The sequence below is a fragment of the Geotrypetes seraphini genome, chromosome 3 (genome assembly GCF_902459505.1).
Source record: "Geotrypetes seraphini chromosome 3, aGeoSer1.1, whole genome shotgun sequence".
Taxonomy (NCBI): domain Eukaryota; kingdom Metazoa; phylum Chordata; class Amphibia; order Gymnophiona; family Dermophiidae; genus Geotrypetes; species Geotrypetes seraphini.
Window position 1 is genome coordinate 216,357,568 of NC_047086.1, and position 27,880 is coordinate 216,385,447.

Sequence of the window (27,880 nt, forward strand, 5' to 3'; positions counted from 1 at the left end):
GAGCAATATCCAGTCTTTTCTACTCAGTCTGGCATCATTCGCAAAATGGTTTCCCTAGCGGTTGTCTTGCACAACTACTTCTAGGGATACAAGTTAGCGGACAACAATGGACTGGGCATGATTGACTGGGGAGGAGAGCAAGTAAGGCCTTTGAGGGGGCAGGATGATGTATCCCAAATGTTATTGAAATTTGGTCAAATTTTGACACAGTTATGCAGAAAACAAGCTTTCTATAGTTTTTTTTTATTGGCACACAGTGTATATGGTTTATGTGGGGGAAGGGGTAAAACGCGGCCCTCACGAACCTCGCGGATCTAAAACCACACGTCTTTAAAAATCTGAGGTCCGTACATTGACAAGTCCGCCTTTTAGTTTATTCCACAGTTTTCCCTGCACGCTCAGCTCAGGCCCCCGGCTCTGCCTTCCCTAATGGCTAAAGAAGGAGGAGGCGCACCATGGGTTTTTCTAATTAGCCCAATCATCCCTTCCTCCAGATCTCTTCCTCCGCACTGATTCCAAGAGCCCCCGCGATATGACACTGGATGGCAAATAGCTGGGTTTGGGGGTGGGGGAGGTTAAAAAATGTGTGCAAAGGTCAGCAGTGCTTCTGACCTCACGGACCTCACGGATCTGAACTGCACATCCTTAAAAATCTGAGGTCCACGCCACTTTTAGTCTCTGGCACTGACAGACCTCTATGACATTTTAGTGCTGACGGATCCTAATGCTTTTCCCTCCCTATGCTGAGACTAAAAGTGGCACAGACCTCAGGGCAAAAGTTTTGTTGCTAGTCTCAGCGTAGGGAGTGAAAAGTATTAGGATCCGTCAGAGCTAGATTGTCATAGAGGCCTGTCAGAGCCAGAAACTACAAGTGGCACGGACCTCAGATTTTTAAGGACGTGCGGTTTTAGATCCACGAGGTCCGTAAAGGTCCGTGAGATCCGCATTTTACCCCTTCCCGTTTATGTGTAACCCCTATTTTGGTATCTGACTGCTGGATAGGGGCACACAAAGAATTTATTTAGTTCAGGGCCCTGGGCTGTAGCCAATTTCCAAGCTGGCAGGCTGAAGGAAGCCCTCATCAGATAGTCCACTCTTATTCCCTATTGATCAACTTTACTCTTCTTAATTAAAAGAGGCACTCTCTTAAACAGTGTGAAAGTTGCAGGAACACAGTTCAACTATAAACAAAAAAGTCTCCTTTGCTGTATTAGATCTTAGATGTCACAAAGAGGTATAAAATTCTGTGTTGGATGGATTATGATTTGATAGAAGAAGATCACCCAAAAGACAAATTTGCCACCATCTCACAGACCTTTAATATCCTCTAAGGACAGGGCCTCTTTGAACCAACCATTCCCCTGCAGAGATCCAAGCATTGAGGCTGGCTTCCCACTTGCCTGGCTTCCAGAAACTGCTGGAACCCATAACTGCTGGGTCTCCAACCTTCTCCTGGAGCCAGCAAGTCTGCACAACCTCTCTGATCTTCTCATCTCTGATCTTCTCATCTTACCCAACAGTCATACATTGAAACAATGCTAATGCCTAGGGACTGCAAAAATCACAAACTGCAGAAAACCCACAGCTCTGATGATTTTTAAACTACTACAGACAGTATATACACCATTACCTATAGTGCCTAATGGGCTCATAATCAAAACTTAAATACATCTAAAGACCTGTCCAAGTCGGCACTTGGTCATCCTAAAAGACAGGTCGTTCTAGTGCCGATAATCGACATGGCTTTTTGGACGTATCCAGGGACTTTTAGGCCACTGAATCCTGCTGTGCGCCCAGATCTGAAAGGGTCATTTCTGTTGGAGTGGTTAGGGCGGGATGTGAGTAGGATGTGAGCTGACCTAGACTTAGTCATCCTACAGGGATAATCAAAGGTTTGATGAGATTTCCAAGGTGAAACTTATACGTTGTGAGTTAGACAATGTAAAAGCAAGTATAAGTGGCAAAAAGGTATTGAAAGTGACCAGATAATCACTGCAGGGACAAATTAAAGACCCCACACACATTCCTCATGTATTCACTGACCCCATCACACCCCCCCAACGTTCAGAATAAAAATGTACATACCTGCCTTCGGAACATCAGCATCTGCTATAGGAAAGCCTAGTAGAGTTGCTCAGAGATGGCTTAAGTACTCTGTGGGATGGGCTACTGAATCATAGAGAGGAGGACTCAGGCCCATTAGCCATTCTAACTACTACATTAATGGTGGAAAATGTGAGACCATCAGAAAACCCCAAACCCTACTGTACTGCCATATAGGTGCCACCTGCAGCCATAAGGGCAATTGGGGTTGTAGACAGGTGAGTGTAGTAGGTTTTGGGGGGCTCAACATAACCTATAAGGGAGTTCTGGTGAGATGTCTATCTGGCATCCTTTTTGTGAAGTTCATAGCAGTGCCCTATAAGGTGCCCCTCTGCTCTATTGCCATGTCTGGGTGTCCAATCCATCACAATGCTGGCCCCTCCCACATCCAAAAGGACTTGTTCTGGATGAATTTTTGGTTGAGAATGTGGTATAAAGATAGACGTAGTGGCAGTCTGGATGATCAAATGCCCGGACGTACAGAGAGACGATTTTCGTGAAAAAAAAATATTTTAGACCTGCTTTTCGAGAATGGACATTTTGCCGCTGCTGACTTTGGGCGACTAGTTCCCTATATCCAAATTTGACTTAGACATTTCTTTTGAATATGGCCCTCTAATACTTCACCACTGCTACATATGTACTGTATAGTCATAATTTTGTAATAAATTTAATTGCTTGGCTCCTATCAATTTGTTGTTTTCTATTGTTCCCAACCCTCTTACTCCCTGATTGTAATTCTGAGGAGGAACAGTGCCAGGGGACAGGGTGCCAGGAGAGGGCTCCATCTCCTCCTTTACCTCAGGCAGCAGATTGCCGTGAACAACTCTTGACTCTAACACATAATTGGAAGGAAGGTGATGAAATGGTACAAGAATGTGATAAGAACATAAGAATAACCTTACTGGATCAGACCAATGGTCCATCTAGCCCAGTATCCTGTCTTCATGGAGACCAATCCAAGTCACAAGTACTTGGCAAATCCCAAATAGTAGCAGCATTTCATGCTACCGATCCAGGGCAAGCAGTGGCTTCTCCCATGTCTATCTCAACAGCAGACTATAATAATAATAATAGCTTCATTTATATCCCGCCATACCTTTTCAGTTCAAGACAGTATACAGTAGTGGATGGTTACAAAGTGGGATTGTGGGAGCAGGTATCAAAATAGGTAAGGGGGGTAAAGAGTAGAGGGAAAGGGAGAGAGAGGTGGATGCAGAGGAGGGAGGAAAGGAGGAGAAAAGTGGGAAGTGAGGGGCGGAGGGGTGTAAAGAATGGGTCAGGGGCTTGGAGGATCAGACAAACTTGTCGAAAAGTGGGTTTTCAGTGCTCCTCTGAGAGCTTGGAATGTTGGGGAATTCAAGAGGAGGTCGCTTAGGGTGTTGTTCCAAATGCCTGCCTGGAAGGATGCTGTTCTATCAAGGAATCTTTTGTAGTGGCAACACTTGGGAGTTGGGAATGAGAATATCAACGTTTTGCAGGAGGGGCGGGGTTTGTCCTGTAGGACAAAGTGATTCAGGAGGTAGGTGGGCGAGGTGCCAAATAGTGTCTTGCAGCAAAGATAGCTGAATTTAAAGATGATTCTGGCCTCGATCGGTAACCAATTAAGTTTTCTGTAATATGGAGTTATGTGATTGGAATTTTTTCAGGCCGAAGACTATAGACTTTTCCTCCAGGAATTTGTCCAAACCTTTTTTAAAACTAGCTATATTAACTGCTCTTGCCACATCTTCTGGCAACGCATTCCAGAGCTTAACTATTCTCTGAGTGGAAAAAAAAATTCCTCCTATTGCTTTATCGAGTGTCCCCTAGTCTTTGTAAATCCTGATGCAGTAAAATATCAATCCACTTCTACCCGTTTCACACCACTCAGGATTTTGTAGACTTCAATCATATCTCCCCTCAGGAAGGATTACTGCATGAGAATAGCATGTTAGTACCGCAAGATTGCTGCTAGAGATTATGAGCCTGGACCCACTGCGGGCAGGAGCGAGTGGATATAACTGCTGCCTGCACTACCCCACTAGACCACCAGGGATTGTTAAGGTAGGCGCAGGAGGTCCTCAGGTAGGTGATTAGTTCAGGAGGTCTGGTCTTGGGGATCCAAGTGGGAGGCCCTGCTAATGAGGAGATGGGAAAGGGAGCTGCTAATGAGTGTGTGTGTGTGTGTGGCAGGGAGGGGGGGTTCAGAAGGGATCACTGCTATTGGAAGGGGGGTCAGAATCAGGCACTGAGACTCATAATTCCTGCTAACCAGCACATATCCAGTCAGATTTGAATATTGAATGCCAGTGCTTGGATATGGTCCAATGTTTAATATTTGGGTATAACTTGATGACAAACAGTGCTTAAAAAAGATACTTTCTGCCAGCAGCTGAATATTGGGTGAATGATTCCTTCTCCCCTCTCGCCCACCCAAAACAAAAGCCAACTAAAGGAACTGGGCACACGTGCTCTTCCAGTAAATGGAAGTTTAAATGAAGTAACTCTCCAAAATTAATTTAGTATTTTATATACCACTTATAGCCTAAGTGGTTTACATTCAGGTACTCATGCATTTTTTTCCTGTCTGTCTTGGCAGGTTCACAATCTATCTAATGTACCTGAGGCAATGGGGGATTACCGTAAATGACTTGCCCAGTCACAAGGAGCAGTGTGGCATTTAAACCCACAACCTCAGGATGCTAAGGTTGTATCTCTAACCACTGCACCACATACTCCCACTGTAAATGCATTTATAAATTAATGGATATGTGACACATAATTGTTGCAGGTATTTTAAAAAAAATCTGCTGCTGAATTTGCAAACTTGTTTTAGTTCCTTGGACTAATACATTTTCCAAGGAACTAAAACAGCATCCAAGGTGTTAATAACCCTTTATTTGGCATTAGTATTGCTTGTGTTTTGCTGTGTCCCCTGAGGCAGGTCCCTGCATGGGCTGAAATACGGACTGTAAGTTATTAAAAACTTCTTTGAAGGCTACATTGTTCCTTGCATCATTTGCACACCCCGAGTTGATTCGGTTTTGGACGTGGTCCCATCTTTGGAAAAGGTGTGATTGCATTTAGTTATCTTTATTATATCTCCCCTGTCCCTCCTTTCCTCTAGGGCAGGGGGGGGCAAAGTCCCTCCTCGAGGGCCGCAATCCAATCGGGTTTTCAGGATTTCCCCAATGAATATGCATGAGATCTATTAGCATACAGTGAAAGCAGTGCATGCAAATAGATCTCATGCATATTCATTGGGGGAAATCCTGAAAACCCAACTGGATTGCGGCCCTCGAGGAGGGACTTTGACACCCCTGCTCTAGGGTATACATTTTCAGGTCTTAAGCCTCTTTCATATGTCTTTTCTCACAGACTGCATACTGTTTTAGTTGCTTTTCTTTGAACATAACATATAACATTGGTGTCTTCTATCCTGCCAATACCTTTCAGTTCTAGGCGGTTTACAAAAGAATTGGCCTGAGCATTCCCCGGGAGATTACAAGGTTGATAGATAGAATATGCATTGGGAAATGGGGAAGAGTCGAAAAGGTTTAGTTAGATCATGACATAAAAATGTACTTCTATACCACAATACCGTTAAGTTATATGTGCTTTAGAAAAGAAAAATAGTTACAATTAAGTGAAGTTTTAGTTACCTATCTGGTGAACAGGTATGTTTTCAAATGTCTCCTGAATAGTTGATAAGTACAAGAAGTCATAACTTTTTATATTCTTAGAAAGATTTATTTATTTCAATTTCAATCCTGTCCTCCCAGAATCTCAGAACGGGTTACATCAAGACATTCACAATGCAGACATTATAAAAAAAGCGGACACATGACAGGTCTTCGGGAAGTGGGTACGACGGGAGAAAATTGTTGAAATTTCACAGAGACTAAGGGCTCCTTTTACTAAGGTGTGCTAGTGTTTTTAGCGCACGCAGGATATTACCGGGCGCTACACCGCGAGCTATGCGGCTAGAACTAACACCAGCTCAATGCTGGCGTTAGGGTCTAGCGGGCGGAGCAATTCAGCCTGCGCTATTCTGCGCATTAATGCCCTAACGCACTTTAGTAAAAGGAGCCCTAAGTTTGAGATTGGTCATTAAATACAGGGGCACAAAGGCAGGTTACAGAAAGGGGGAGGCAGTCAGAGCCTGTTTAGATGAAAAGAATGGTCTTTGCTGCTTGTCACGGGTCAGCTGAAAAGTATGGTCTTCACTGCTCTTATGGCCTCCATAATCAAGAACCAAATCTACAATCCAATTATGGTTTGAATAGCATGGTATACTGAGCTAACTAGTGGCAGAGAACTGGTGCTGAACAGAATCAGTATTCTGCTCTTGAACTAGTGTTCAATGGAATCTGGCTGGAGACGTGCAGTTGATTCAATGATGGACAGCGGGTCGCAGGGAGCGGTGAACTCTTAATCTGCTGCTGTGGAGAGCGGAACTTGGTTGTTTGGTTTTCTTATCAGTCTTAGCTGTTTCTCTTCCTGCTGGGGCCCTGTTCATTAGACCATCGCCATCAGGGAGCAAGAAAGAAAGGAGCTACCAGGAACCTGAACAGTACTATTTCCGTGGAAGGAAACTCATTTGCTAAACTCTGCAAAACAAGATAAAGGCAGCAGGCCAAACCAGAGTAACCTGCAACAAATTTCAGAGCTGGTTGATACACATCATAGCTTTGTATTCAGAGGCCTGGAGTTCAGGGTTTCGTAATACAGTAAAACCTTGGATGTGCAAGTAACTTGGTTTGCAAGTGTTTTTGCAAGACAAGCAAAACATTTTATTAAATTTTAATTTGATATACAAGCAATGTCTTGCAATACAAGTACATACAGTATTTTGTATTAAAGTTTTTGGGTAGTGAAACGAATCGTCTGAGTTTCCATTATTTCCTATGGGGAAATTTGCTTTGATATATGAGTGTTTTGGATTACAAGCATGTTTTCTAAACAAATTATGCTCGTAAACCAAGGTTTTACTTTATATCTATGAAGAACTAGCAGAGACTTGGAAAATATCTTGAGTATTCCTGTAACACAGCTATTATGCCCCCCCCCCCAATTCTCTCAAACAATATTAATAATCCACTCCCCCCATTTACAAAACCGTAGCGTGGTTTTTAGTGCCAGTTGTGACAGTAACATCTCCGACACTCATAGGAAGTCTGATTGAAGTCTACAAAATCCTGAGTGGAGTAGAACGGGTACAAGTGGATTGATTTTTCACTCCGTCAAAAATGACAAAGACTAGGGGACACTCGATGAAGTTACAGGGAAATACTTTTAAAACCAATAGGAGGAAATATTTTTTCACTCAGAGAATAGTTAAGCTCTGGAACACATTGCCAGAGGATGTGGTAAGAGCGGATAATGTAGCTGGTTTTAAGAAAGGTTTGGAAAAGTTCCTGGAGGATAAGTTCATAGTCTGTTATTGAGAAAGACACGGAGGAAGCCACTGCTTGCCCTGGATCGGTAGCGAAAAGGGCGAACAGAATACTAGGAATGATAAAGAAGGGGATCACGAACAGATCGGAGAAGGTTATCATGCCGCTGTACCGGGTCATGGTGCACCCTCACCTGGAGTATTTTGTTCAACACTGGTGGCCGTACATGAAGAAGGACATGGTACTACTCGAAAGGGTCCAGAGAAGAGCGACTAAGATGGTTAAGGAGTTGGAAGAGCTGCCGTACAGCAAAAGATTAGAGAAACTGGGCCTCTTCTCCCTCGAACAGAGGAGATTGAGAGAGGACAAGATTGAAACATTCAGTGTACTGAAGGGAATAGACTTAGTAGATAAGGGCAGGTTGTTCACCCTATCCAAGGTAGGGAGAACGAGAGGGCACTCTCTAAAGTTGAATAGGGATAAATTCCATACGAACGTAAGGAAGTTCTTCTTCACCCAGAGAGTGGTAGAAAGCTGGAATGCTCTTCCGGAGTCTGTCATAGGGGAAAATGGTTCATAGTCATTCGTGTGCAAGACTTCAGCGTGCCAACATTGCAGCACCGATAATTCGGCAGCGTGCTGCCTAAAATGTGACTTTTAAAGAGCTCCAATTCAGCAGGAACTTGTCCAACCTTGTCTTGAATCCATGGAGGGTGTTTTCTCCTATAACAACCTCCGGAAGAGCGTTCCAGTTTTTCACTACTCTCTGGGTGATGAAGAACTTCCTTATGTTTGTACGGAATCTATCCCCTTTCAACTTTAGAGCGTGCCCTCTCGTTCTCTCTACCTTGGAGATGGTGAACAACCTGTCTTTATCTACTAAGTCTATTCCCTTCAGTATCTGAATGTTTCTATCATGTCCCCTCTCGGTCTCCTCTTTTCGAGGGAGAAGAGGCCAAGTTTCTCTAATCTCTCATTGTACGGCAACTCCTCCAGCCCCTTAACCATTTTAATCGCTCTTCACTGGACCGTTTCGAGTAGTACTGTGTCCTTCTTCATGTACGGCGACCAATGCTGGACACAGTACTCCAGGTGAGGACGCACCATGGCCCGGTACATTATTTCCTAAACCTAAACCATGCCAAGTGATATGTTTGACTTACTCCAGTCCCACTAAGATGGTTATTTCTTCAATAGTACTCTAACTTGGAATCACATATAGCTCATAAATATCTCTTATTCCAAGTGATAAATATCCATTGTGATATATGATTCAACCACTCTTAATAGCTATAAATTTCATAACTTTACTGAAATTTCAGACCTCAAAAACACCACTCATCGCTCATTGATGTTTGGAGCCATTAATAAATTATTGTAAGGATTGTTTTTAATTAATAATTTATTTTATTCCCCTTTATTTATTGAAGCATAGGGTGGGGGAGGGTGGGATTAATTTTAAATTATCTGAAATTATAAGAATATAATGGAGGGAGGGAGAAATAGTATTATGATTTCAATATATGTAAGATTAATAAGTTATATTAAAGTGAATATGATGTATTATTATGTACTTGTTGAAAGTTTAAAAATGAATAAAGATTTTAAAAAAATAATAAATAAAAACAAACACAAATCAGCAGAACACACAGAATATAAAAACAAAAGAAATCAAGCATTCTCAAAGATCGAATCAAAAAAGCGCTCAAAATTTTCACTCCTTTTCTAAAATGCAAAAGCATGTTAGTTTGGCACAAAGATAACGGAATGGCATTCCAAAGCATCGGGCCCTGGACAGAGAGCATCAACTTGCGGTTCCTCGTAAGTTGCACCACAGCTAGTGACGGAACTTCTTCTTCTTTTTTTTTTTTTTCCCATGTAGGTTTCTTTTAATCTCTTCTAAGCATCGTGAATGACAACAAAATGGAAAATTCTAGAATGCTTAGGAAGATTAAGGAACCAGGGCTAGCTTGGAGTGTCTCTCTCGTGGCTTGGAGTGAATTGGCATTTCTGTTGATGTGATATCTATCTATGTAGTTGTGCTGAATATATGTATTAATTTAAATGCTCTGTATATTCCTAACTCCCAGAGCATTACTGCTTTGTGTGGTCTGATTTGTCTCCCTGTGTTTAAAACAAACAACACAGTTCTTTATGTCTTTCATTATTTTGTCTCTTCATCCTGCCCAGGTGTCAGAGTCCTTCTGGCTAACTTCCTGTCAGTGCATTACATTTCCTGACCCTGTACCTTTCTAGACATCAGTCTTGCCTGACTTGCACTAATGGTCTTCCTTCTATTGTCTTGCCGGGGACTAGATTTACAAATCTCAGCAGCTGATATGGATTGTGCTGTGTAGTAACATCTCTAATTTTAGCCTGTAGTGGAAAGTGAAAAGGAATCATGAAGTACTTCTGAACCTGAATATCAGCATTGTAGGGCCTGAGCCAATTCAGAAGGAAGAGAAACCACTCTCCTCCCCAGAGAATGAAGAGCTGGGCAAGGACAGAGGCAGCATGATTACTAGGCACCTTCCTAGGGTGGCACAGTTTCAGGGGTGGCACCAGCTTAATAGTCAGCATCTCTAAACAAAAGACTTAGAGTAGCTGGTGCAGGACCTGCTTTGATACTCACATGGCTTAAGGCCGCCTTTGTTTTGCCCTCTCTGAAACAGGAAGTTGCACATTCACAAATATGTGAGGTTTCACACTGGTTGCTCTGAGTCTTGTTTAGTACAGGAGCAGCAATATGAATTATTTGCAGGGGAAAGAAGAGGGAAAATGCTGGATGTATAGGGGGACAGGGGAGAGAAGAGGGGTAGCACTGGTCAGCTGGAAAGTAGAGATGGGAAGGGGAATACTAGCTACCTCAAGGTAGGGCCTTGAATCAATTCTTTGAGGGGTGGGGGGGGGGAGGATAGAAGGGTAAAGATCTGTTTAGGGTGTCAGATAACCTTGGGTGAGCTCTGAATTGACAACTCAATCTTTATCCTCAAAGACTGAAAAGATTCAATTTCCCCCTACCCTGACGAGAATGGTACTGACAGAGAATAATGCATTATGTCATAGGATCGCTGCAAACTTGGCACCAGTGGCAACTCGAGAAAAATCCAGTATTGGAACTGCATGGGGACCTGCCAGGCAGGATGGTGGTCATACTGGTGGTGGGGGGTTGTGGGGGAGGAAAGGAAAGGGTGTCTCAGTATTAGAATAGTAGGATTTACTAGCTAAACTGTATGTTGGGTACTGAAACAGAAAACAGTAAAACTGCTAATATTTACTAAAATCATTGGAAATGAAGATGTAAACCAGGGATCCCCAAAGTCCCTCCTTGAGGGCCGAATCCAGTCGGGTTTTCAGGATTTTCCCAATGAATATATGCATGAGATCTATGTGCATGCACTGCTTTCAATGCATATTCATTGGAGAAATCCTGAAAACCCGACTGGATTCGGGTTTTCAGGCACTATATGGGTACTACCTCATATAGTGCCCATATCAGGTAGTGCCCATATCAGGCCTCAAGGAGGGACTTTGGGGACCCCTGATGTAAACTAAACATGAACAAAGCAAACCCATGTGACTATGATACCAGGCTCATGTAGGATGCATCCCTGCAATGCTATGGATTCCCACATGATGGCAGCACAGCATACAACAGATATTCTTAGATGTTTATACTGTAGAAGATTATTAGGGAAGTTTCCATCCACTGTGCTCAACATTTATTTTAAACTCTAGCTGCAGTGGCCAAATAAAAACATATTCAGCACCAATATCAGGATAATGCCAGGACAGTCAGTCATGATTTCCGGAGGTAGTACCCATATAGTGCAGCTGAAAATCAATGGATGACCCTGGTCAGCGGAATTTATTCAAATAGCAGGTCCTGCTGCCTCAATGAATGCATTTGAATCCTGGGCCCTATAAACTGAGGTGTTTATTTTCACCTAATGAGGTATATATCAATATTTTCTTGCCAAAGGTATCATCACAAATGTAGGCTTCCAAAATGTGCTTTCTTAAGCAATAACAGGAGAACATTCAGGGCCCAATTCTAAAAACGGCACCCTAAGTTAGGCAGGCGGGGAGGAGAAGGGAGACGTTGGGTCGGGGAGAAATGACAGACCACGGTCCTGGGTCTGAGTGCGTATGAAGAGGGGTATTTGGCGTGGGACTTGCAAATATAGAACCTTTCTGGATAGAACTTTTAAATTTCAAGCTGGTAGACAGCAAACCTAGCTAGGCAACTTCATTGACAGAGATAGGTTAACTTACTGCGCCTTGCGGAAAGAAATCAAGACCGCTCTGTTCAATAGATTTAATTCCTAGTCAGAAAATGCCCCCCTTTTTTAAAGCTATCACTCTTCATGCTGATACTACGAATCTTCACTAACGGTATTCTGTTTTCACTGACTGTTCAGTGTCTTCTTCACCATTTGTATTCTGTAATTCGCTGGCTATCCAGCCCCTTTAATGTAACATGTTAAGATTATACTGTAACCCATTAATATCTTTTTCTTGCTAATTTGTACACTATAATCACTGACTGCTCTATTTGTACGCTGTAATTCGCTGATTGTATAGCTCTTTTCACTGTGAACCGCCTAGAAGTCGCAAGATTATGGCGGTATAGAAAAAATAAAGTTATTATTATTATTATTTCAATTACAATTGTCACTCGGGAGGGGGGGGGGAGGAGTAGATGCTGGCAGAGGTGCGTTACAGAGTGGACATGAAGGAAGCGGGGGGGAGGGGGAAGGGAGATATGGATGTGGAGGAGGCAAGATGGGGAGAGGGAGAGAGATTCAGGGAGGGGACAGAAGGGGGAGGGAGAGATATTGACAGAGGAAGTAAGAGAGGGAGAGGTGGACATGAGGTTTGTGCTGGTGGGCCAGAAGGGGTGCTGCTGGGCAGGGGGGAGGTAAAAGGAAAGGAGAAGGGTTGCTGCTGGACAAGGGGAGCAGGCAAGGGGTGGTGGTGGATAGCCGAGGAAAGAGAGAGACAGAAAGAAAGAAAGACAGACAGACAGACAGACAGAAAGCGGTCAAGGAGAGAGAGAGAAAGAAAGACAAACAGATAGAAAACAGCCAAGGAGAAAGAGAGAAAGAAAGACAGACACACACATCTATTCTAGCACCCGTTAATGTAATGGGCTTAAAGACTAGTAATATTAATAAAATCTATTTTTTTTAAAAAAAGCCAAATTTGCCAATATTTATTGGCCACAATTTCTGCCATCCCAACCTGACCTTTCCCTACCATGATTGGTACTGGATCTCCCATCCTTTCAGCAGGACCAGCTCCCTTCTATCCGTCTATAAAATTGACCTGGTGTCTAAGGCACTATATCTTCTCCCCACCACTTGAAAAAAAATCCCTGGTGGCTGGGGCACTACCCCCCCAATCCATTACTCCTCCCTTTTCTGATTAATAACCCCCCAAAACAAAAAAAACCCCTCCTCCCTGCTCTACCCATTGATTTATAAGTCCATGGTGTCTGGTGGGAGCCCCCCAATCCCTTGCTCAGACCTCTTCCAACTCCAACCTTAAATGAGGCAGGGGCAATGCCCATTAACTCCTGCTGTTGTGCTGTCATTTTCAAAATGGCCTTAGGCCCCTCCCACTGCATTCTAAGATGCACTGGGAAAGCTTTGATTATTACTGCAGTACGTCCAGGTTTAAGCCCACCTGATTCCCTCCCATAACACACCTCCCAACACGCCTCTTTGAGTTCTGGACGCACAGCAGCTTAGAAGTGCTGTTGCACGTCCAGAAAGTTGGTTTTGATTATCGGCACTTAGACATCCTTGTTATTAGGAAGTCCAAGTGCTGACTGTTATGCCCCCATGTTATGTGGATATTTGCTCAGTTAATGTTTGTTTAAATGTGTAGTAGTTATGGGTGCTCTGTGGACTCAATTTCCCAGAGAGCTTTGCTTCCAGTAGTCTGGGCTGCTTCCGTAGAGCATGGGCCCACCTCCTTCTTCAGTCAGAGGAGAGCAGTGGCCATATTTGCTAAGCACATGCTAGAGTGAGAGCCTGAGAGTGGTGTTCTCCCACCAGGTTTTTCACCCTTTAATTCTGACAATCAAAAATAGCTTAGATTATTTCTAAGTCTGGACAACGGTATCATCTTCACAGTGTGGATACTTCTAGCATAGACGTGATATGTTAGGGGAGTAAGAAGGAATATATAGGCTTGAACTAGTCCATTGAACTGTAATCTGATTGTAAGTTGTTTGCTTCGTTATTAAAGAACTGTTCAATTGATTCAGAGCCTGACTGGTGACATCAAGATTAAGGAATTAGGGGTTGGCTGAACAGGAACTCTTACAGTGGCCAGTAACTTAGAAAAGTCCTTGAGTCAGTACAAAAACCTGAGGATTATATCTGTATAGTAGAAGTTAGACAGCAACACCGACTTAAGCAGGTTTTGGGCATTTTAAAGTTTTGATTATGCCCCTCATACTGTTAAAATTGTCCTATCTCTATTTGAAGTCCTTCCTTACTTCGGCTATTTTATCGCTAACTTATATTGTATATCTTATCCTTATTTGAAGTCCTTATTCCAAGTATCATATCATATCATATCGTATGTAAACTTGTAACCCATTCTGGGCTTTTTTGGGAGGACAGGATAAAAAAAAATGGAATAAATTAATAAATAATTATATTCATCATGTGAGTAGTGAAGGTCAAGCGAGATGCCTGGGTGAGGGATGTCTTTTATCAACGATTGATTCCTGACCTGCAATTTCAGTTTTGCAAACTTGATGATGAGATGCAAATATCCATCAACTGCCAATTTCAGGAGTAGCAGAAAGGAAGACCAGTAATGAAACACTCTGTCCATGTGGGCGAACCATTATAGCAGAGTGAAGCTTTATTAAGTGGCCCACATTTTTTCCTGGTTGCAGCTGAAGTGAGAAAGCCAGATCCAGCATGTATGTGAGGACGTAGAAGACTGTTTAGAATGTCATTTCCAAAAAAAACTGAAGTGTTGCTTTTCTCCTGGTGCACTCCATCTCCAAATCCACCAAATTTTAGTTTGAAAGGAACCATTTTACCATTCACAACAAAAACTAAGATCTTAGGAGTTGTGATAGATAATACTTTATCCTTTCATTCTGGTATTTCAAAGCTAGTTTCACTCTATTTCACTCTATTTGCTCTTTTCTCCAGTCCCACTCCACTCACGTTCTTATACATTCCTTAGTTCTCTCAAAGCTTGATTATTGCAATTCCATTCTTATTGGTCTTCCAGCTTTGTCGGCTACAATTAGTTCAAAATCCCGGAGTTTACCATTGTTCTAAATTTGATCACGTTACTCCTCTTTTAAAAGCTGAGCACATCCTTCCTGGTTTTTTATCGGATTCCATTCAAATATAACATTCTCACTTTCCAAATTTCTTTCCAGTGGCCTTCCATCTTTTCTATTTGGCTACTTAATTCAATATTCCCCTAAGAGAACTCTTCGGTCTTCATCTGAATTATATCCCTCTATATCTTCAAACTGAAAGTTCTTTTTTAACATTTAAAGCTTATTTTCACAGGCTTATAAGATATAGTTTTCTTTCTTGTCTATCATGATCAAGATTATTTTAAATGATTCTTTACCCTATTTTCCTTATGTTTTCACCCTGCCCCATTTTCCCTTTTCTTTTAAACATTGTATCTTTTCCTTATCGTTTTTTTTTTAATCGTTTTTGACCTATATATTTCAGTTTTGTTAATAATGTTATTGTCAATTCATTGATTTTCTGACACGGGGACATAATTTATCACCATCTCCACAGGAACTCAATTTCCCCATCCCCGTGAGTTTTGTTGCTGTCTCTATCCCAGCTCCATTCCTGTAAGCTCTGCCTTAACCGCACAAGTCTCGAACACTTATAATTTTAAAGTGTTTGAGGCCTGTGCAGATGAGGGCGGAACTTGCAGGAATGGGGCAGGGACAGGACTAGAACTCGCCGGGACGGGATGAAAAAACGAGTTCCCACTTGGATGGGGAAAACTTTGTCTCCGTGTCATTCTCTTTTGTAAACCACTTAAATTTTAACCATGGTTTTATATTGGCAGTGTATCAAATAAATTGAACTTGAACTTAAACACTGAAAATTCTTTGGAGATTTACCTTTCTTTTTTTTTTTTTTTTCTATCATGGTAAACGTGGTTTGTCCAATGTGCATCTGTGCTTAATTGCAGGTGCAGCAGCTGAATGTTCCAGATACAACAGATGGCAGTAAAAGAGCAACCGCATATGAGATACTATAATTAACAAGTATATCGATGCACTAGGAATAGCTTTGGACACCTTGAATGTATATGACAGAATGCATATAAATATATATAGAATGCATGACAGAATAAAGTGTTTTAAAAGAAAAAAAAAGTATAGAAACATTTTTGTCCTCTATCTCTCCATCGTTGCCCGCATGCACCCCTCCTATAGTTCTTTTTTATGATGGAGCGACTCTCTCTCACTGCTCTGCTGGACAGCGGATGTTAGTGTTTAAGGCTCTCCTTTTGGCCAAGAAGGCCATTTTAATCTCGTGGCGGACTCCCCATGCTCCTTCTTTTTCCCAGTGGTATTTATCCCTCTATGACTTAGCGCTGCTGGAGCGTAGGATGGTGGGGAGACAGGATGAGGGCAGTTGGACCAAATTTCAGGATGTGTGGGAGGGGTATTGGTTGTCTCTTTCACACCGGGAGCGGAGTTTGTTGCTGAACTGCTAACCTTGTCAGCTGTGGTATCTTTGGCAGAAGTTGGGTGCTGCTTTCCTTACTCTGTTGTCTGCTCTACTCCCTCTTTTCTCGTTGTCTTGTTCCACCCTTCCCTCTTTCTTTCTTTCTTTCTTTCTGCTCCGTTTTCTTTTGTTTTTCCCATCTAATCACACGGGTCTGGGTTTGGGGAAGGGGGGGTTGGGGGGTTGAGGTTGTTGGGGGGGGGTCGGGCATTATTATTATGGTAAAATCCTGTATTGGGCACTCTCTAGCATTCTTGCCTGGGCGCTCTCCTGTTGTATTGTTACTAAGTTCCCCGGTTGATTTATTTTAGCACCTCAATGGGAGATGCGGCTGTATGTTTGCTTTTTCTTGTTCTGTCTATTGCTGATTTTGCTCAATAAAGAAATATTATTATAAAAAAAAAAAAATATCTATTGTCAGCCTTTGGTGTGATATTAACAAAGACAAAACAGTACATGATTTGATGAATAAAATAACAGTGGCTTTTATATATTATTGATCAATATTATGGAGAAACAGTTCTACACTCCAGGCAATGAGTTCAAATTCTGCAAAGTTGTTAGCAGCTGAAAATGAGAGCTGAACCATTCCCTATTGTACTGTAAAGTTGTGTGGTAGCTGTGTTAGTCCAGTTTTAAAGGTAATATCTATCATAATAAAACCCTTAGTGCGCATGCACACTTGAAAAAAAAAAAAAAAAAAAATGGAAGGAAATTGTTACAATAGTACAGGGGTAAGCAATTCCGGTTCTCGAGAGCCGGAGCCAGGTCAGGTTTTCAGGATATCCATAATAAATATGCACGAGATAGATTTTGCATCTCAAGGAGGCAGTGCATGCAAATCCATCCTAAAAACCTGACCTTGCTCCGGCTCTCGAGGGCCGGAATTGCCTACCCCTGCAATAGTAAAATCATGTTGTGTTGTTCAAAAAGTTAAAGATCATTCAATCAACAGTAAAACAAATCTTTAAAAAACATGTTCTGAACCAACACATTTCTTTTCGTCATCTTTATGTTGCAAATGTACAGTATTCTAAAGCGTAACTAATGTAACTTTGAAAGACAATATAGATATTTTATAGTTTGCCCTTCTAGATTAGTTGTCAAGAGGGTTTTGCAGCTTTTTTCCTGCATCCTCCTTCCAGCAGATCTCCATTTCTCTTCCTCTAATCCAGGGTGTCAAAGTCCCTACTCGAGGGCTGCAATCTAGTCAGGTTTTCAGGATTTCCCCAAAGAATATGTATGAGATCTATTTGCATGCACTGCTTTCATTGTATGCTAATAGATCTCATGCATATCATTGGGGAAATCCTGAAAACCCGACTGGATTGCGGCCCTCAAGGAGGGACTTTGACACCCCTGCAAATCTTAGATTTATATACTGTGTTATCTTCTAAAATAGGAGCTCGACTCGGTTAACATAGTAAAATTGCTAAGAAGATGTAAATAACTGAGCCCCTCCTGTACTAAAGGGTAGCGCGGGTTTTAGCGCCGGGCAGCGGTGGTAACTGCTCCGATGCTCATAGGAATTCGATGAGCATTGGAGCAATTACCGCCACTGCTGGTGCTAAAACCCACGCTACGCATTATTAAAGGAGGGTGTGAATTAGATATCGAGTAAATTTTACTGAGAGGCAGACTATTCATAGCAGCTCATATTTTTAAAAAAATCTATTAATATTCCTTAGGACTGTTACCCAAGAACCATTGAAATAGCATCATTTTCATAGATTTACAAAAAATCTGGAGGAAAAGAAGAGTTCTGATGCAGGAAGGAATTTCATTCCAAACTGCTGCAAAAATATATGAAAAGACCAGGATATGTTGCCAACCGACTTTATTCCTTTTAAAGATGACTTCCTTCATAGTTGATAATGAAACCACTGCAATTCCTTTCTGCTATCAGGCTGCAGTTGGACCAAAGATCCCATATTATTCTAAAGTATTCAGGTATTCATTACCCATAGAACTCCAATTAGTACGTAAGTTTCCCATTTAGATTATTGTATAGTATTTAGACTCATTGTATGGTATTGTACTTAGACTTATTGTATTGTATTGTATTTAGACTCATTGTATTGTATTGTATTGTATTTAGACTCATTGTATTGTATTGTATGTAGACTTATTGTATTGTATTAAGACCTTTTGTTATTCGCTGAATGTCCAGCCTTCTTACAATGTAAACCGCCTAGAAGTCGCCTGACTATGGCGGTATAAAAAAATAAAGCTATTATTATTATTATCATAGTCCATTCTGCATGGCGGGCAAGATAAAATTTGTTTAAGGGCCAGATCTGACTTATAGGTCTCAGTTTGGAAATCTTGGTTTAATGTTATTCTCTGTGCTAAAATTTTGGGGGGATTGATTTTAGCAGTTTTAAAGTAAATATTTATAGAATGTGAAAGCTGAGCCTGTCAATGTATTCTTTTAGCTCTATTCTGTCCTGACATCATAAGGGAATTGCCAAACTGTTCTTACCCTAAGGAAGAAATACATATTTCTCAAGTATTATAGTTGTTAAGTCACTGCAGTAACCCAAATAATTCCTAAGGGATGTCTCTTCTCAAATGCCAAAACAGATATCTCAGGTTGAGCAAATAAACAAGAGCACAGAGGCCTCATTAGCGTCTGACTCCTTCTTGGCCAACTTCTGCATGAAATTTGAACCATGCAAGGTTTCCATAGTTTCACTGGACCTGCTCTCACCACATGTTCAGACTTTATATTAAAACTGGCAAAGGAGAAAGCAGAAGCAGATAAGAAGTGCTGTTCTGCCGGGGGGGGGGGGGGGGAGGGGGTTGTTGAACTAGGGAGAGAACTATACAGTCAAGGATCAGGACTACGACTGCTTATATCCATAGCATTACTAGAGATATGCAGCGCTATGCATAGGGCAGGATTAACCAATAGGCCAAGTAGGCACGTGCCTAGGGCCTGAAATGGGTCAGGGGGCCCGATAAAGGAGGGCATCAACATTGTTTGTTCCAAACAGCGATGGGCCCCTCCAGCATTGATCAGCAACGCGGGCCCCACCACGATCGGCAATGCGCCCCCCCCTTCCATCGACGGAAAGTAAGACAAGCAAGCAATGGGGGCAAGAAAGGCAACGGGAATGGTAATTGTGCAAGTGGTGCTGCTTGCCCAAAGCTTCCCTCAGACGCATCTTCCTGTTTCTGCCTGGGCGCATGGTGGAGTGGGTCGGGGCAGGGGGCCCAGTGTATTTATGTGCCTAGGGGCCCTCGATGAATTAATCCTGCCCTGGCTATGCACAATCACATAAGAGAGAGTCCCTGATTAAGAGAGCTTAGGACAGACAATGATTAAAAACAACATGGGTATCCAACAGGTGAGTAAGGAGTTAAGAATTAAAAGCAATCTCAAAAAGGTGAGCTTTTAGTCTGGATTTCAATAGGGTCAGAGACAAGCATGACATATTGATTCGTGAAGTCTATTACAAGCATATGTCACAGTAGGATGCACAGAATGGCATCTGTAGTGGGTTGTAGAAGAGAGGGGTACGAAACTAAAGAGTCCTGAATCTCTGTTGGTGTTGTTGCTCGACCCTGAAGTTTTCTCCTATTCAGTTGGGCTTCCAGCTCTATAGGAACCAGGGCTGAGATCTGGCATCATTCACAACTACCTTAGAATTTTTTTCCTATCTGTTCCTCTGCCTAATTCACTTTGGCCATCATGAGACAGCCCTCAACTGAGAGCCATGCACTTGGGCTCCTTCTAAAATCCTTTAATCATGGGTCCTAAAAGCAGTCACCAAGAGTCACCATTGCAAGGCACAGTAATTAACTCCTTCCCAGGAGGGATCCTGAACACTACCTTCACAACACCCCCAATGCCAGGTGAAAAGGAGGCACAGAATATCAGAGCCACAAATCTCATCTAGATCCCTCCACACTGAGCCAGTGGGCCAATCTTAGCCTTAATTACAACTGAAAATTATTTTTAGGACTTTATCACTCCTCAGTGTATAAATAAATGGGACCCCACCATGCTATCTATTTTTTGGCAAGTCTATAAAACTGTTGGAGCCCTTACCCACAAGTAGTGGGACTGCCCATATATTCAAAATGCTTGGAGGATGGTCTTAGATAATATTCAAAGTATTATTATCTCATATCCTATGACTTTCTAATTTCCTCAAAAGTCTTTCATAAAGTACTTTGTCAAAATGTCTTTTGAAAATCCAGATACACTATATCGACTGGCTCACCTTTATCCTCATGTTTATTCACGCCTTTAAAGAAATGCAGTAGATTGGTGAGGCAAAATTTCCCTTCACTAAATCCATGTTGGTTTTGCCTCATTTATCCATGCCTTCCTGTACACTCTATAATTTTGTTTATTGTAATCTACTATTTTGCCTGGCACCAGCGTAAGGCTCACCGGTCTATAAATCTAACGAGAAATTTCAAAAAAGGATTTTACAAAATTTACCAGGTCCAAGTCAACTTCTCCATCCCAACAATATCCCATACCTTATTTAACCAAACCTCCTATAAAGACAGTCTAGTATCCAACTTCTTGCTACACTCAGTTCTACTGCTAATAGCAGGAGCTGTATCAAAGTTGAATGTACTAGAGGTGCTCTGAAGAAGATAAGTGACTAAAAATTAAGAATGGATCCATCCAAACTTGTTCACCAATGTTCTATTATGGATTAAGAACTGGTTAAAAGATATAAAACAGATGGTAGGATTAATGGTCAATATTCTCTTTTTTTTTTAGGTATAAACTTTATTTAGCCATTCAAAAACAGTACAATTATCGAATCCAAAAACAGTAAACAATCCAATAGAAAAGGGTACAAGACATGATGTACCTGAGTTCTTTGGCACAAGCTAAAGTTAGCAGAGTCCCTTGTACATCCTCTGCAATCCTTCCCCCCCCCCTCCCTCCCAGGAAAAGAGTGTGTGCAGTGCAACCAAAGAAGACTGAACAACAGTGATCTATGAATCAAGAAACATGAACAGGGTCAGTCTGTGAACTGTGCCAAGTGTCATAAGTTCCCCAAATGGTACAGTAATGATGCAGCTGGTTCCTCCAAAGAGCAGTCAATTTGGACATTTGTTGTATATTACTTTAGCTAACATTACTTGAATTGCCGGGAGAGCTTGCTGTTTCCAGGCAGAAGCTAAAACCATCCAGCTAGCTGTGAGTACCAGGTGAATCTATTTCCGCTGTTTGGCAGGTAGGGTAGCTGGTCCCACATTCAATAAGCAACACTCCATAGTCTTTTGGTACCTTAACGCCTAACACATCCTCAATAAAGGAGAGCACACTATCCCAATAAGCTTGAGCCTTAACACAGTGCCACCGAATATGTTCAAATGTACCCACCTCCTCACAGCCTCTCCAACATTCATCCAAGCCATGCCCATACATAGCTCACAGTCTCGCCGGCGTATAGTACCAACAGAAGTACATCTTATATCCATTTTCTATCATATTACTAGCAACTGATACATATAGCAGGAAATGAAATAATTTTGCCCACTCTTTATCAGAATAGTATTTGCCAAACATCTCCTCCCAGTGCCACCTCTATTTCAAAGGGGGGTGAAGATGCTCCAATTGTGCATTGTATAGCTCAATAATACTTCCCTTACCACTGCCCCTTGTCAGAGCCCTCCCCAGGGATAGTTGTTCACCGTACTCTCAATGGAAAAAGATAGATAGTGGAATTCCCCAGGGATCTGTGCTGGGCCCACTGCTTTGTAACATATTTATAAATGAACCACAGATGGGAAAAATTAGTGAGGTAATTAAATTTGCTGATGACACCAAATTATTCAGAGTTCATAAATCGCAAGAGGATTGTGAAAAATTGCAAGAGGACCTTGCAAGACTGGGAGACTGGGCATCCCAATGACAGATGACATTTAATGTAAGCAATTGCAAAGTGATGCATGTGAGAAAGAGGAACCCAAATTATAGTTATGTGTTGCAAGGTTCCACATTAGGAGTCATCACCCAGAAAAATGATCTAGGTACCATGTAATGTTGATATGATATGTTGAAACCTTCTGCTCAGTTTGCTGCGGTAGCCATGAAGGCACATAGAATTGTAGAAATTATTAGGAAAGGAATGGAAAGCAAAAATGAGAATGCTATAATGCCTTTTTATTGCTCCATGGTGCAACCACACCTCAAATACTGTGTACAATTCTGGACACTGCATCTCAAAAAAGATATGGAGGGCCATTTTCAATATGACTTCTAAATCTGAGATGTTTTGTGGAAGATGCACAAAAGTCCAGTACCAAACATGCCCATTTTAAAAACTGGCAAATGTCTTTTTTTTTTTTTTTAAATGGATGTAAGTTGAAAGACAGCTGGTGAGAACGAAGCCCACTTCCTCTCCTGCTGACAGGTTCCTTCCCCTTCCCGATGCATCCTGGGATGCACTAGGAGGGGCCTAAGACCCTGTTTGGCTCAGGTTGTAAGGCCCCAGGGGAGGGGCCTTAGGCACCAAAGACAATCAGGGCCTCAGGCCCCATCCCAGTGGATCCCAAGATGCATAGGGATGGGAAAGGCCTGCCATTTTGAAGAGGCAGCAGGAGGCAGTAGGTCTCAATCCATCCTCCTTACTTCCGTTGCTTTCATTGGAAGTAAAACCCGGATGTCTCAATCTGTCCTTCTACGCCGGTGGCATAATAAGGGGGGCAAGAGGTGTGGACCGCCCCAGGTGCCATCTTCATGGGGGAGGCGCTGGTGCTTCTCTTCCTCTCTGCCCCCACGTACCTCTTTAAATATTCACCGGCGCGAGCAGCATCTTCCACTTGCTGCTTGTGCCAGCATCGGCTCCCTTCTGACGTTACTTCCCAGGACATGGCATTAGAGGGGAGCTGACACTGGCACAAGCAGCGGGTGGAAGATACTGCTCATTCCAGCAAACCTTTCAAGAGGTACGTGGGTGCGCCCAAGCAGTGGGGAAGAATGAGGATGTGTATGGCATAGTGATGCCGTTCCACTCCCCCACCCCCAATCCCAGCCCCATACAAAACCCGTCTCTTCGGGCTGTTTCTGGGACGTGATGACATTGCACACATGCGCACATGCTTGTGATGTCACTGCGTTGCACCCACACATGCGCAGATGCACTCCAGACTATGCCCCGATATCAACAGCTTTTCAAAATCCGGACAAAGCTGTCCGTGCGCCCAGACAGTCCTCTAAAAAGAGGACATGTCCGGGTAAATCCGGATATCTGGAAATCCTACACACGAGTCCATCTGTGGGTATGCCACTGACCTGGAACTCAAATAGTGGCCAGTATTCACTGCCAAGAGGTGAAATTTAGCATGACCATATATGGACTCAAATTGAACTGCTGGGGTACTGGCAATCAGTACCTAAACACAGCCACTAGATGGTAGCTCAGGGCCAGTGTCTGCTTTAAAGGAGAGACTTTAACCGGATATTTACCAGTATCACTGGGAAAATGTACTATCAGAAGAAGAAGAAAAAAAAAAAAAAAATTCCACGCCTTTGATGAGATTATTTAGCAGTATGTACTTTTAGATCAACTGTGAGGTAGCATGTTGATACCAGATTTATATGTGAATGGAAAGAAAATTTGTCTCTGATCAATAAATGTCATACTTTGAGTTATAAATGATCAATAATGTTTAATGCTGTGCAGGCAATGCTTTGTCTGTTAATTAGAGCTGATCTTTAACCTAGTGTCATTTTCCATATGAAAGAGTTGTTAAAATATTTTTGGGGTCTTTTTACTAAGCTGCAGTAAGCGCTAACTCATGCTTACCGCAGATTAAAATCTATGACTGTAGGGTGCGCTTAGGCAACCTGCAGTAGTTTTGGCATCTACATGTGCTTCCTATGTGCTAAAAAAAAAAATCATTTTTATTTATTAGTGCTAGGGACGTGTTTGGGGGTAGAGAATAGACATGCCCAGTGCTAATCGCACATGGTTAGCATGGGAGCCCTTAACGCCTGCAAAATTGGTGTAGTTACGGGCTCACGTGCCAATGGCCACCCGTTAATGGGAAGATTAGCGCATGGCCATTATTGCACAAATGGGAAATGCGGGCATTTTACAGCTATGCTAAAAGTGGTCTCACATGACAATCACAGCGCGGGCAGCAAGTTTGTAATGCTGCTCACACAAGAAAAATTTAAGAGGTATGAGGGAAGGGAACGGGCGCACGTGCATGGTGGCGAGGGCGGGAAGGGGGGGTCAGACGGGTGCCTGTGTCCTTTACAAAGACTGTGCCCTGGGCATATTGACCCCCCCCCTGCACCCGTCTTACTATGCTAGTGGGTAGCCAGGCTGCCTCCTGTGGCCTCAATACCGTGCCCAATATATTTTTATGATCCTGATGCTCTCACAATTATAGGTTTCCCCATCCAGCTTGGATTTGGAGGTGGGGGTTGGAAACAAACACCAGTGGAGCATTAAAGGGACAACCTCCCACCAATATTTCTAATGGAATGCTGCTCAATAGCAGCAGTTTCCCAAATCCTAAATGTGCTTGGTAGCAGGTGTAACACTTGATGCTGGTCTTTTAGAGCATAGACATTAACCCCCTAAGCCTAAAGAGCAGGGATGCAGATATAATTGAGCGAGCCTGGCAAAATGCCCAGGGCCACCCAATGGTAGATGCTGTCCAAAGTTGGACCCCTGATGTGACCGAGTAGGTTTAGCCTCCTCCAGCTTCCCAATGCCTACCACCGGTCCAAGACACACTATCACGGTTGCAGAATCCTTTGGGTTGCGGGCCTTTCCTCTGCCACATCCTGCTTCTATGATGCAACTTCCTGCGGACGGGATGCGGCAGAGGAAAGTCCTTTCAGCACTGTTTCTGCCACGACTATGGCAGTGTGTGGCAGACGGGGGAAGCTAGTGGAGGCCAGACACCCACAGGCACATGGAGGGGAGGCAAGAAGAGAGAAATGCCGAGTGCAAAGGGAAGGCTTAGCCATGGAGACATGAGTGAAGGTCTAGGGGAGGGGCAGAGGGAGAGAGAAGCTGGATTTTGGGGGGTGCTGAAACTGGAGGGAGGTGCAGTTTTTGGCGGCTGGAGGTGAGGCCTCATGTCCTCTTTTTTTGTCTTGAAAAAATATGGTAACCCCCAGCTTTGAGTTTGTCTTTCTTTCTGACATTTCCAAGGAAGTGCCTTGTGAAATTGCAGGAAAGGGAATACAATTTTTTGTCCTTTACAACTGGAAAAATTGATTAAGACACAAGAAACAGTGCCACAGACTCAATCTAGTTAAATTCGGGGGGGGGGGGGGGTTTGTGTGTGTTATTCTCTGCAGTAGGAGTTAAGTAAGGGAATAATTTATAGGTAGGTTAAATTTAACCTTATATATTTATTTGTTTCCATTCTCCCTTTATTTATTGGTATTTCTTAGCCAAGGAATTAATCCCCCCCCCCCTTTTACAAAGCTGCAGTAGCGTTTGCCATGCAAACGCTCTGACGCCCATTAAATCCCTATAGGCATTGGAGCAATTACTGTAGCAACAGCTGCTACCACGGCTTTGTAAAAGGAGCCCTGATATTATTATTTATTTAGTGATGCTTGTAGTAGCCTTGGCTTATTTCAGCTATTTGAACCATTGTGATTGTATTTATACAAAAAGTCAAACTAAAAAAAAAAAATTATCAATAAAAGGCATAAACTAAAGTTAGGTTCATAAATGTGGACTTATACTAACTAGTATTCTATAATGAAAGTTGTACGCATCATCATCCTGTTGCCCTCAAGGAGGGATTTTGACACCCCTGGTGTAGATGGACTAGAGTGAGCTTTGACGGAGACTTCAGTAGTTGGAATCTAAGAACAGTACTGGGCAGAGCTGGGAAGGGGTAAAACGCGGACCTCATGGACCTGACGGACCTCGTGGATCTAAACCCGTACGGCCTTAAAAATCTGAGGTCCGTGTCGGTCCGGTGTCCATGCCGCTTGTAGTTTCTGTCGCCAACAGACCTTGATGAGATTTTAGCGCTGACGGATCCGTCTCAGCATAGGGAGGGAAAAGTGTTAGGATGCGTCAGCGCTAAAATCTCTTCGAGGTCTGTCAGAGCCAGAGACTCGTGCTGGAGTTTAGAGACTTCTTTTCCATAATGCACTTCCAAAACCTATGTCCCCACTCTCTTGGCTTCTGCTCTGCGCTCCAGCACTAATCTTTGCCTCTGACAGACCTCAAAGAGATTTTTAGGGCTGACGGATCCTAACACTTTTCCCTCCCTATGCTGAGATGGATCCGTCAGCACTCAAATCTCAATCAAGGTCTGTCAGCGACAGAAACTACAAGCGGCAGGAACACGGACCGACACAGACCTCAGATTTTTAAGGCCGTGCGGATTTAGATCCGCGAGGTCTGTCAGGTCCGTGAGGTCCGCGTTTTACCCCTTCCCGGCAGAGCTTCAGATTCTTGCCCAGAAATAGCTAAGGAGAAGAAGATAACCCCCCCCCCCACACACACAAATTTTTAGATTGAATCAGGTTGGGCAGACTAGATGGATCATTTGGTCTTTATCTGCCGTCATCTACTAAACTATAACATAAAACTGGAACCAAATAGGAAAAAAATTCAGTTTCTAGATGAAGCAAGATGGACTCTAGAACTTCAGACGTTTAGATAAACATTTAAGTGCTGCTGGTTTATGCACATCTCAAGACTTGTAAAATGAGTGCCTCACAGAGGCATACATTAGAAACATAGATGAAGTCCATCTGAATGACCAGAGTATGAGCTATAATCTATAACCATATTGGAATTACTGTATATGGTCTTTGGCAGGCTTGTTTAATAATAAAGACTTTCTTAATCTATCAGATGGATTTCTGTATGAGCTTCAGGAATTTACCAATGTTCCATGTCATTTGTGATTTATGATCAGACTTCTGGCAACCCCTCCCCCCCCCAACACACACACACACATCCCCTCTTCTCTCTCTCTCTTCTGGCCACACCTCCAGTCAACACAAATTCTTGATGTGGAGGTTGTTTATCTGATCGGGAAGCACAGGGGAGTCTCCTGCTCTGTCTTAGGTGAGGTAAGAAGGCTGAGTAAGCTCATTCCCTAGCCTCAGGTGAACTGGGGCAGCTCCAGGACAGGTTAGTCTAGGGCTGAGTTAGGTGGAACTCAGTTGGTGGCAGGCAGGTTCAAGGTAAACCTATTGTTTATCATCCCAAAATAAAAGGTGGGGCTGATGTGTTTGCAGAGAAAGTTGAGGAAGACAGACGGCAGCATTTATTGCATCAGGGATAATTAATTTTATTTGCATGACGATTTTACATAGGTTGTCAAAATAATACAAATACAAGAAGTAAAGTAGAAAGAAGTGACGTACAAAGTCGGAATAATAACAGTAAAATAAGTTACAGGATAAGTAAAACAATTCTCAGATCCTGGTTCTTTAAGAAATGTGACCTGACCAGGGACAACGTATTTTGCTGGTATTGATATTGTTTCTCCATATCCCCCAAGGACTGTGCATGTTTTCGTTGCTTATTCTGTTGAGGGAAGTTTTTTTTTTAATTTTCTGTTGGTTTCTCTGATATCTTTGCGTTTTGCAAAGAGGAAATGCACCACTGTATAATTTTTTTTTTCCTCCAGTGTTATATTGCACGGGCAGTCTGGCATTTTGGGGTTTCAAATTCT

At 42.6% G+C, this 27,880-nt stretch overlaps 1 protein-coding gene across 5 annotated transcripts in view; it reads left to right on the forward strand.

Annotated features, from left to right (window-relative positions):
* LOC117357818 (retinol dehydrogenase 16-like) overlaps positions 1-27,880 on the forward strand; it is a 94,654-nt gene that overhangs the window by 18,310 nt on the left and 48,464 nt on the right. For 2 of the 5 annotated variants that reach the window (XM_033938961.1, XM_033938965.1), the window contains exon 1: positions 27,145-27,267. The exons of 1 other annotated variant lie outside the window; for it this stretch is intronic. The gene's annotated coding sequence lies outside the window, so the exon portion shown is untranslated. 2 more of the 5 variants (XM_033938962.1, XM_033938964.1) reach the window with 2 other exon arrangements.